The sequence below is a fragment of the Eufriesea mexicana genome, unplaced genomic scaffold (assembly GCF_001483705.2).
Source record: "Eufriesea mexicana isolate 0111107269 unplaced genomic scaffold, ASM148370v2 scaffold4687, whole genome shotgun sequence".
Taxonomy (NCBI): Eukaryota; Metazoa; Arthropoda; class Insecta; order Hymenoptera; family Apidae; genus Eufriesea; species Eufriesea mexicana.
The window spans coordinates 379480-388472 of NW_016912658.1; the positions used below are offsets into that span (position 1 = coordinate 379480).

General features: G+C 33.0%; 1 long non-coding RNA gene across 1 annotated transcript; it reads right to left on the reverse strand.

The window, feature by feature from the left end:
- Positions 1-7442: 7442 nt before the first annotated feature.
- Positions 7443-8330, reverse strand: LOC108551595 (uncharacterized). The gene is made up of 3 exons (XR_001890488.1): positions 8258-8330; positions 7893-7977; positions 7443-7517 (listed from the first exon to the last, which is right to left on the reverse strand). It is a non-coding gene; the product is annotated as an uncharacterized LOC108551595 (long non-coding RNA).
- Between the last annotated feature and the right edge of the window lie 663 nt (positions 8331-8993).

Genomic DNA, 8993 nt, shown 5'->3' on the forward strand with positions numbered 1-8993 from the left:
GATAAAGTGAACCTATAAATAAAAAATAAATTAAACCTAGAAATAAGAGATAAATTAAACCTGGAAATAAAAGATAAATAAAACCTGGAAATAAAAGATAAATAAAAGATAAATAAAACCTGGAAATAGAAGATAAATTAAACATAGAAGAAAGAGATAAATTACATGAGATGATATTATCCTACAATTTCTCAATATTGCACAGTTTCATATCCGTATAAAATATACGAATCGATAACTAGAAACATAAAAGAAAGCAGGTGATGTTTCGTTCATACAGCAACACATTACATGTATATTGGCCTGAAAATAAAGATTAGTAGACGATTAAATAATTAAAAGAAAGACAAAGAAAAATGAAACATCTCCCAAAGCATTCTATTTCCTTAATACTACCCAAAACTACTTAATATTACCCACTTCATGCAACCCAAATACGTCATGCAACCGAATACTACTTAATACTACATAATATTACTCAAGACTAAAAAATTTTACTTAACTTAAAGACTAATGTATCAGCACTGATCTTATAACTAGTAACTTATAACTAATTTAATCATAATTCTAACTTGACATAAACACACATAACCATAAATTATCATTAATTTCCGAATAGAGTACATATTTGAAAAACTAATTCACCGTCTATTCAATATCAAAAGGAAAGAGAAAACCCAACCAACAAAGAAAATTCAAGGTAATGAATACAAGGGAAAATAAGTGTGACTTACAGCCTCGAGTAATCCAAAGAACCTAAAACAAAAATAGTCAGCCCTACTTAAGTCGAAATTAAAGACATTTTAATGTTAAAGCATAAGGAGAACAAGGATATCATTCACAGTATCCTATCAAAAATCAGATGAGTTTTAATGAAACCTCTCTACCTATCACAAATCGATAGGGTTTTCGCAAAACCTTCCTATCACAAATTTAGAGAGAATTTCAAACATCCTATATACACAAGAAACCAAGGATTCGATCAGAAAAGTCTGAATATTAAAGATACATTGCGTGGAGGTTAAAACCAATCACACTTTTTCCGTTGGCACCATGACGTTTCCTGAGCACAATACACTGTGGAAAAAATAGTTAAATTATTGTAAATAATAATCTATATGATTATAAATAAAAATTATGGTAATGATAATAAACAAATAAGTGTGGCACATACATTACTTTCCATTACGTCATTTCCTCCCATGAACGTTATTTCACTTCTGAGCCTCTGACATACTCACCTAAGTTCATATATTTGAAATGCTGTTGACATGGTAATATGAAAAGGTTCTAGACTAATAAATCTGAAACAAACTTCATTACTGGATCAATAGTTGGAAAAACAGAATAACACAATGACTCCTGAAAGCAGACAAGGCACATATTAACAAGAAATACAATAACAGTTAAAAATATTTTCACAAAAACTTGCAATTGAGATAATCACACTTTTACTCCAACGAATTTGCAGTATTTTTGATTTTCTAAAGAAAAAAATCAATAATTTTCCCGAACACGAAAAAAAAATGTAACTTTTATTAGATTAACGAAGAGTCGAATTACACACACGAAACGATTATTATGCAAAATTTTTATCTTGCAAAATAAACAAGTATCGCGAGTGAATTTTTTTATAGCAAATCAAAGTTCGAAAATTAATAACATTACAAATTATTGTAAAACAGATAAAATGAGAAGATAGAAAAAAAAGGAAAAAAGAATGGAAGACAGACATAAACATATTACAGCAGTATTTTCATTAACAATTATTTCCATGAAAAAGGGTGCTGAAAAAGAAAATACAAGGGTAGCCAAATCAGCCACAAAAATAAATATTTCCACTCTATATGAACCCGCGAAACAAACCGTGAGTGGGATAAATAAATTGTAATTTCGCAACACTACCATACTAAATTGTCCGATAACGAACAATTCTCAAAATCAACCGCGAAGAGTGCTTCAAAATATTTAAAACAACAATTAATTTACCATTTACAAAAAAGGGGACATTAAAAACAAAAAAATGGGGGGGGGGGATTTAGAAGGGTAGAGAACTCGCGAAAATGATCAAAATAATATAATATTTTAATTATTAGCGCAACACTAATACATACTAATTTATGCACTCGCCTCAAAAAAATTCGCAACACTAATGTCGAAAAATCCAGGGCAGCCATGGTTCAGGCTGCTAATGTATCACCACCCACATACAGCTCTTGCAGCTGCAACAGGTGATTCCCAGGAACAGGAACAGATTTTCACCATATCAGAGGTGAAATTTTGGGCATTCTATATTCGCAACACTACTTCAAGAAACGCGATCATTCTTCAACGCAACACTAATAATAAAAACAATCAAAAAAACCGCGATGCAAGTAAAGCCCAACACTAATTTCTGAAATGAAACCAGTGAAAGATAAAATATGTGTATGTACAAAAAGATATTTGATTTTTTGGACTATTCGCGATTAATACAAGTCGCAACACTATAAAGTTAATCAATATAAATATCTATGAAACAAAACAGTTCATGTAAAAGAAATCAATCAAAATCGCGAACTCATAATTCGTAAAACTAAATCAACCCGTGATTAATTACTCGCAACACTAAGTACAAAAATCGCGATTTGCCCAAGACAGGATGGTGGACCGATGAAGATCGGCCAGTAAACAAACTACTACTACTACAACTACATACTACAAAATATGAGCATAGTGACAAAGTAGTGACAAGAATGACTTCTCATCCAAAGGATAGGAAGCCATTCCTAGGCACCCTTTTCGTGACAGTTTGTCGGGTACCTAATAGCCTCTTCTTCTTTCTTCGGGCGCCATGCCCGCTGAAACTTATATCTAGGCTCGAGATTCTCTAAACCAGCTTCACCGTCGACTATTCAAATGACATTTCCTGAAACAGGTTGTGCACGCGAAACGCGCCTACCCGACCTGAGACTGTGCCAACCTGCCCGGCCCTACCTACTTATAGTTAGCAGGCACACCAGATTATACTACCTACTTAACTCCTCCTATATTTAAAAAATGGCAAAAATCAAGCATTCCAACACACCACACTCCACGGTTCTCACACATACCACCCGGGCGCAAAGATCCTACACTACAGTAAGCGTCCCGGGACGCCCCCGACACCCAAGTTTGGCTACATACACACTCTAACTTTACGTACCATTTCCTGAAATCGGCTGACGACGGCTAGAGACCCTTGCGTAACGCGCGATATTAATCATTCGGCAAATACGAATATGTTAAGGAGAATAATATCGTTAAGACATATGGTACGAGAAATAATAACATTATCGTAAATTGATAGCAAGATTGTAAATTGCATCGCGGTTATGCTATGAATAATCTGCTGTAACTGATAGCAAATTATGTTTTCCTATTCCAAATAAATGTACGAACGACGTAATTCCACATCCTAATCACAGACACACCATGTGGAAAATACGTCGTGCACGATAATCTAACGCGTCGTCAGCCGCTAAGAGATTGTTATAAGCTTATGAACTAAGGTCATCATGCCCATCGCCATTCACCCACTCAAGTAGCACCTGGGCACGTGAATGAGTTCCTGGCAACGAACACGGAAGGGGTTAAACCTGAAAATCCTGAGCTAGAAAACTGATTAGCGACATATCTTTTATTTAACGGACTAATTCTTCCATCTTGTATTTTCTCATTTCATTCGTAATGACTTTACTTTACAAGTTTTAAAAATTTCAATATTGGAAGAAAATATTCATAATCAATAAGAAATGTATGTATCAAAAGAAAAGGGAGACTAGGACTCGACGTGATGAAATAATTGACTTTAATTTATATAACAATGGAAATGTAATAAAACCTCAGACGATTCCTTCACCGAAGTACATCGTATTCGAAAGCACAAAAGTACAAAAGTTATTACTTTGGTTCCAAAATCTATCTATCGCGAAATGTTTTCTTGCACTTAATGTCCAATGCATTTTAGCATTAACGGAATGTAACAGTGATACTATTATGTTTTGAATTCGACTCAGATGTATTGCATACGAGTCAAAGAATTAAATATCTCAATATTATCAAAAGACAAACAGTGGCATTGGCTCTTGTTTATTAAAGGAACAATAAATAGCAATACATAATCATTGTTCCAATATATTAATTACAATTTTCGTAATAACGAAGTCGAAGGGCATTCGACTTCTCCACTAAAAAATAATCAAATATTCATGTCTATTATTTACAAATAACAGTACTAAACATATTTTCATTTTAAAAGTGGCTATAGTAACAAAAAGCTAATAGTCAATATTATATTATTTATGCCACTAATATTATATGTGCCAATGTACCCACACTAACTTCTCATATTCCTATTATTATTGATCAAAAACGCGAAGTGCAAGAAAACCTATCCTGAACTGATAAATAAAACACAAAAGAAATTTTGTCACTACTCTCGAGTATAATAAATACCCGAGGTCACTATGCTCATAAGAAATTCTACGTAATACAACCAGTCATCCGTGTCGGTTCGGACCTTTCGTCCTACGACATGATTGAATGACCAGAGGAACCAAAATGCATGCGACTCACCAATGATGCGGAGAACGATGATGTAGTGGCTCAGAGGAAGTCATCGTGAAGACAACTACTGTTATATCATCAGGGCGCAAATATTTGAAGAGTCTAATTTCATACGATTGATTTAGATATATTCACTTACAATATGCAAAGGTACTTACATTCTTGAAATCTGGAGCAGAGATGAATAATGTCCAGGGAAGGACTGACTTCAATGCCATGAGACTTGTCGGATCTACGGAAAAACATGTAACACGTTGAATAATAAAATTTATTCTTTAAAAAAATAAATTGATTCAATTACAGTGTGCAAACATACTTACATACTTACGTTCTTGGATTGCAGAGCAGCCTTGAGTCCACTCCTGGTTAAAGTCGACTCTAATACCGGTAACGAACATTAAAAAAAAAATAAAAAAAATAAAAAAAAAAAATAAAATGTCATTAACGCGTCCGTTTAAACTTCAATCCGCGAACAAACACTGACTCTACATTCGCGTATGGCTATTATGGTTATATGTAGCAAGAGCTATTGGGCTCTGAGGAAAAAGTTTCTACGTGAAAAAGCACTGACTCGAATGGTGGCATCGCGCGCGGCCACGAAAATTCCTGAAAGAAATGCATTAATGGGGAATGTGGAATGGCGTGGAGTTATTCTCCCTGTCGAACAAATGTTAAGAAAATACTGCTGTACCTATGATGTTGTAACCATCCATGATTCCTCCTATTTATCATTCAAGTCAGAAATAAAACACCTATTTGATCTGCACACGGATGAATGTAATACATTATAACTATTATAAAGAATTCATAAACGATGCGAATGGAATACAGTAAAACTTGAAATATAACTGCGCCATCAACCTGCGCAGTCGAGTTGCGCATACCGACTGCGCATACTAACTGCGCCATCAGCCTGCGCAGTCGAGTTGCGCATGCCGACCGCGCATACTAACTGCGCATACGGACTGCACGACGATATGACGCACTAATTTCCGAATTTGCGTTTGAAAATTCAACGCAACTGTAATTACGACTCTTTCGTAAAAATAATAAAAATTATTGTTTAAGACAAAATTATCACGATGTTGTAAAATATTCGAAACCGAAATAATGTAATATGTGAATTATTTCGTTTTCTAAATCAAATATAACAAGATTTAATGAATATTTTTTCAAAATCTCAAATATAGTCATAGTTATATATTATAAAATGATACATGAAACAAATTACCAATAAAGTACTCACATACCCTTAATAAGTCTGACTTCGATATAAGAAATTCAGCATTACCATATTTTCACGAAGGCTTGGCAAATTTGAAGGCGAGCGAACATGGCGTCCGTACTTCGTTCTCAAACGCGTTCGTTAACGTCTGATGCATTCTACACCGTACTTACGATCAACCAATATACTGCACACACGAAAATCATAATTTAATACAAATATGCAAATGTACCACTAATTAGATTGAAATGTGAGAATAATCGTATTGAAATTTCGATTCAAAGACGCGATAATATACGTACCAGAGATTGGATCGCACGTCCAGTTGCCGCGACGTTCAAAAGGAGAATGACCCCACCCTATCATGGCGTTGCCTAGCCGTTAGCGGATTGGTCGAGAGACCTAGCTCTTCCCGCCATTTCAAAAGCCCGCGATAGCAGGAAGATTTGAACTTCGTAGAGGCTGTCTTGTCTGACAAATCACGTGACTGAGGCGTATATATCGTAGGAACCAGGATAACATACTGAAAAATTTGTATTTCGCTATTTAATGGTCGTAAATAATTTGCTTAATAACTACATAATGTAATTGGAAGGATTGTTGCCTTTAGCACGAAATAAAATTGCATTTTTTGAGAAATTATGTATTATTAATGTAAAATTATATATTATTAACATATAATTATAAAATTATATATTATTAATATATAATTATAAATTATATAAATAAATATATATAATTAATATATAATTATAAAAATATTGTACAGTAATATTACACATAATTATATTGAATACTATACAGTAATATTATACATAATTATATTAATATTACACAGCAATATTATACATAATTATATTAATATTGTACAGTAATATTATACGTAATTATATTAATATTATACAGTAATATTATACATAATTACATTAATATTATACAGTAATATCATACATAATTATATTAATATTATACAGCAATATTATACATAATTATATTAATACTGTACAGTAATATTATACATAATATTATACAGTATAAATATTATACATTATTTACATATTATTAATTATATGTATTAATTATATACATTAATAATTGTACATTACAATTTCTTTCGTACTACTACTTTTATGAACGTTCTTTATTCACATATAACATTGATCCACAGTAACTAAGTACTAATATTGAAAATGGTTCCGAATATTTGAAAATCCCAGCAACGAAACAGGTTTATTGATACAATTTATATGATCGTTTTGAACGACGTAGTGTTCACAAACCAAATAATGCAAATTGTGATAGTTACACGAATCTTTTACTTAAATAATGAAAAATCCAATAAATTGATTTCAAGTTATATGTGAATTATTAACACACCTTTGAAGTGACTTATATCGACCATTTCAAACTACGAAATGACTTGATACAAAATTCTCGAAACACGAAGATTTAATTTAACAATTTAACTTCTTTCCAGTTTTATCGAAAAGATTCTAAGAAATTATGTAATGTTTGCAAATTTTGTATCAGATATCAATAATGACACATCAAAAATACAATGCTAATCTTTTACGTTTATTGTACAATAATACATTAGGAATTACCAGCTTTCAATGAAAAGCTGTAAAGTCGGCCATTTGTCAATATGCCGTTCCTTCTTTGAAACTTTTACGCTATCAGGCCATTCCAGTCATCAGAGATTAATCTGTATAGAAAGAAAACGAAAATTTTAATCAAATGGTCAAAGCTAAATTCAAATATGTTAATAAAAGGTAATAGGCGATCGTCAGTTCTGTTACAACTCTAGTACCGATTACAGCGATATAACTCTAGTACCGAAATACAGTAATATGTCACAAGGACAATCAAATCAAGAAATCGACAAAAAATCTTACAACATTCTATGATATTTTACAATAATATCAAACATGTAATTAAAAAATGTTCAACGATTACACTAAAGGTTAACAATGTTCTAATAAAATGAAAGTACAAACGCACATTGAGTCTATCTTCGTAACATAATTAATGTTCGCCACTACCAAATACCGACATAGATTTCACGACTTTGGTTACAAACCATCACGGTGTCTGCTGCTCGTCCTCCAATACGACCGTTGGTGCGTTCAATGCGTTCTACGTGATCGTTGGAATTAATTAATAATCTGCAAGACCAGAAATCATAAATTTAGCATGAATGTGTAAAACTATCAGAATTTATATTAAAATGGGGGAATAGTCGTGCACGAATTTCAATTTAAAAGCTAAAGCAACCGAATGGAAAAATTGAATTTTAAAAAATTTGTAAAATTATTTGATTTTGCCAAAGTTACGTTCAAAAAGTTATTACATAAACAGATGTTAAGAAGATGAAGTTAGCAATCGTATATAAATGGTGAAAGGACAGAAATGAAAGTTCTCCACAATAATAAATGAAAAGAATACCTGAATTCGATCTCACGTCCAGTTACCACGACGTTCAAAAGGAAAATGACCCTACCCTATCATGGCGTCGCCTAGCAGTTAGCGGATTGGTTGAGAGATCTAGCTCTTCCCGCCATTTCCAAAGCCCGCGATAGTATGCAGATTTGAACTCCGTAGAGGTTCTCATGGTTGACGAATCACATGTCTGTGAATAGTATACAGAGTAAATCAGAATAACATGCGGCGAAATTGATATTCGATAATTTAATTCAGGTAAACAAAATTGTCTTGTGGCTGAACGAATGTAATAATGTTGTACAAATAGTATCAAAATAACCCTGCAAGTATTACGCAGCACGTATGCAATACACATAACGATGTCCTCTTACCATGATTTCCAGTGGCACAATGCTATCCAGCACTGTGAGTTAGCAAAACTGTTCCAAACAAAGAACGTCTAGGGGGTGCAGGCAAGCAAACAGGCAGCGAATGCTTCTCGGTCAAGGACAAATTTCATGCAGATTGGTATTTTTATACGCAATCTACAGTTTCGTTCGTTGAACTATAGAAATCAGGCGATCATAAGGAACCTCCAATGGCTAGCATTTTGCTGGATTCAATATTCTGTAGCAGGGCGAGAATCGTTTGATGAGCTTATTTCATAGCAAAGTCCAATATTCTGGAAAATATCACAGTCAAAGGTGATATATTTCAATCGTAAAAAAGAACTACAAGAATAATTACTTACATATAATTC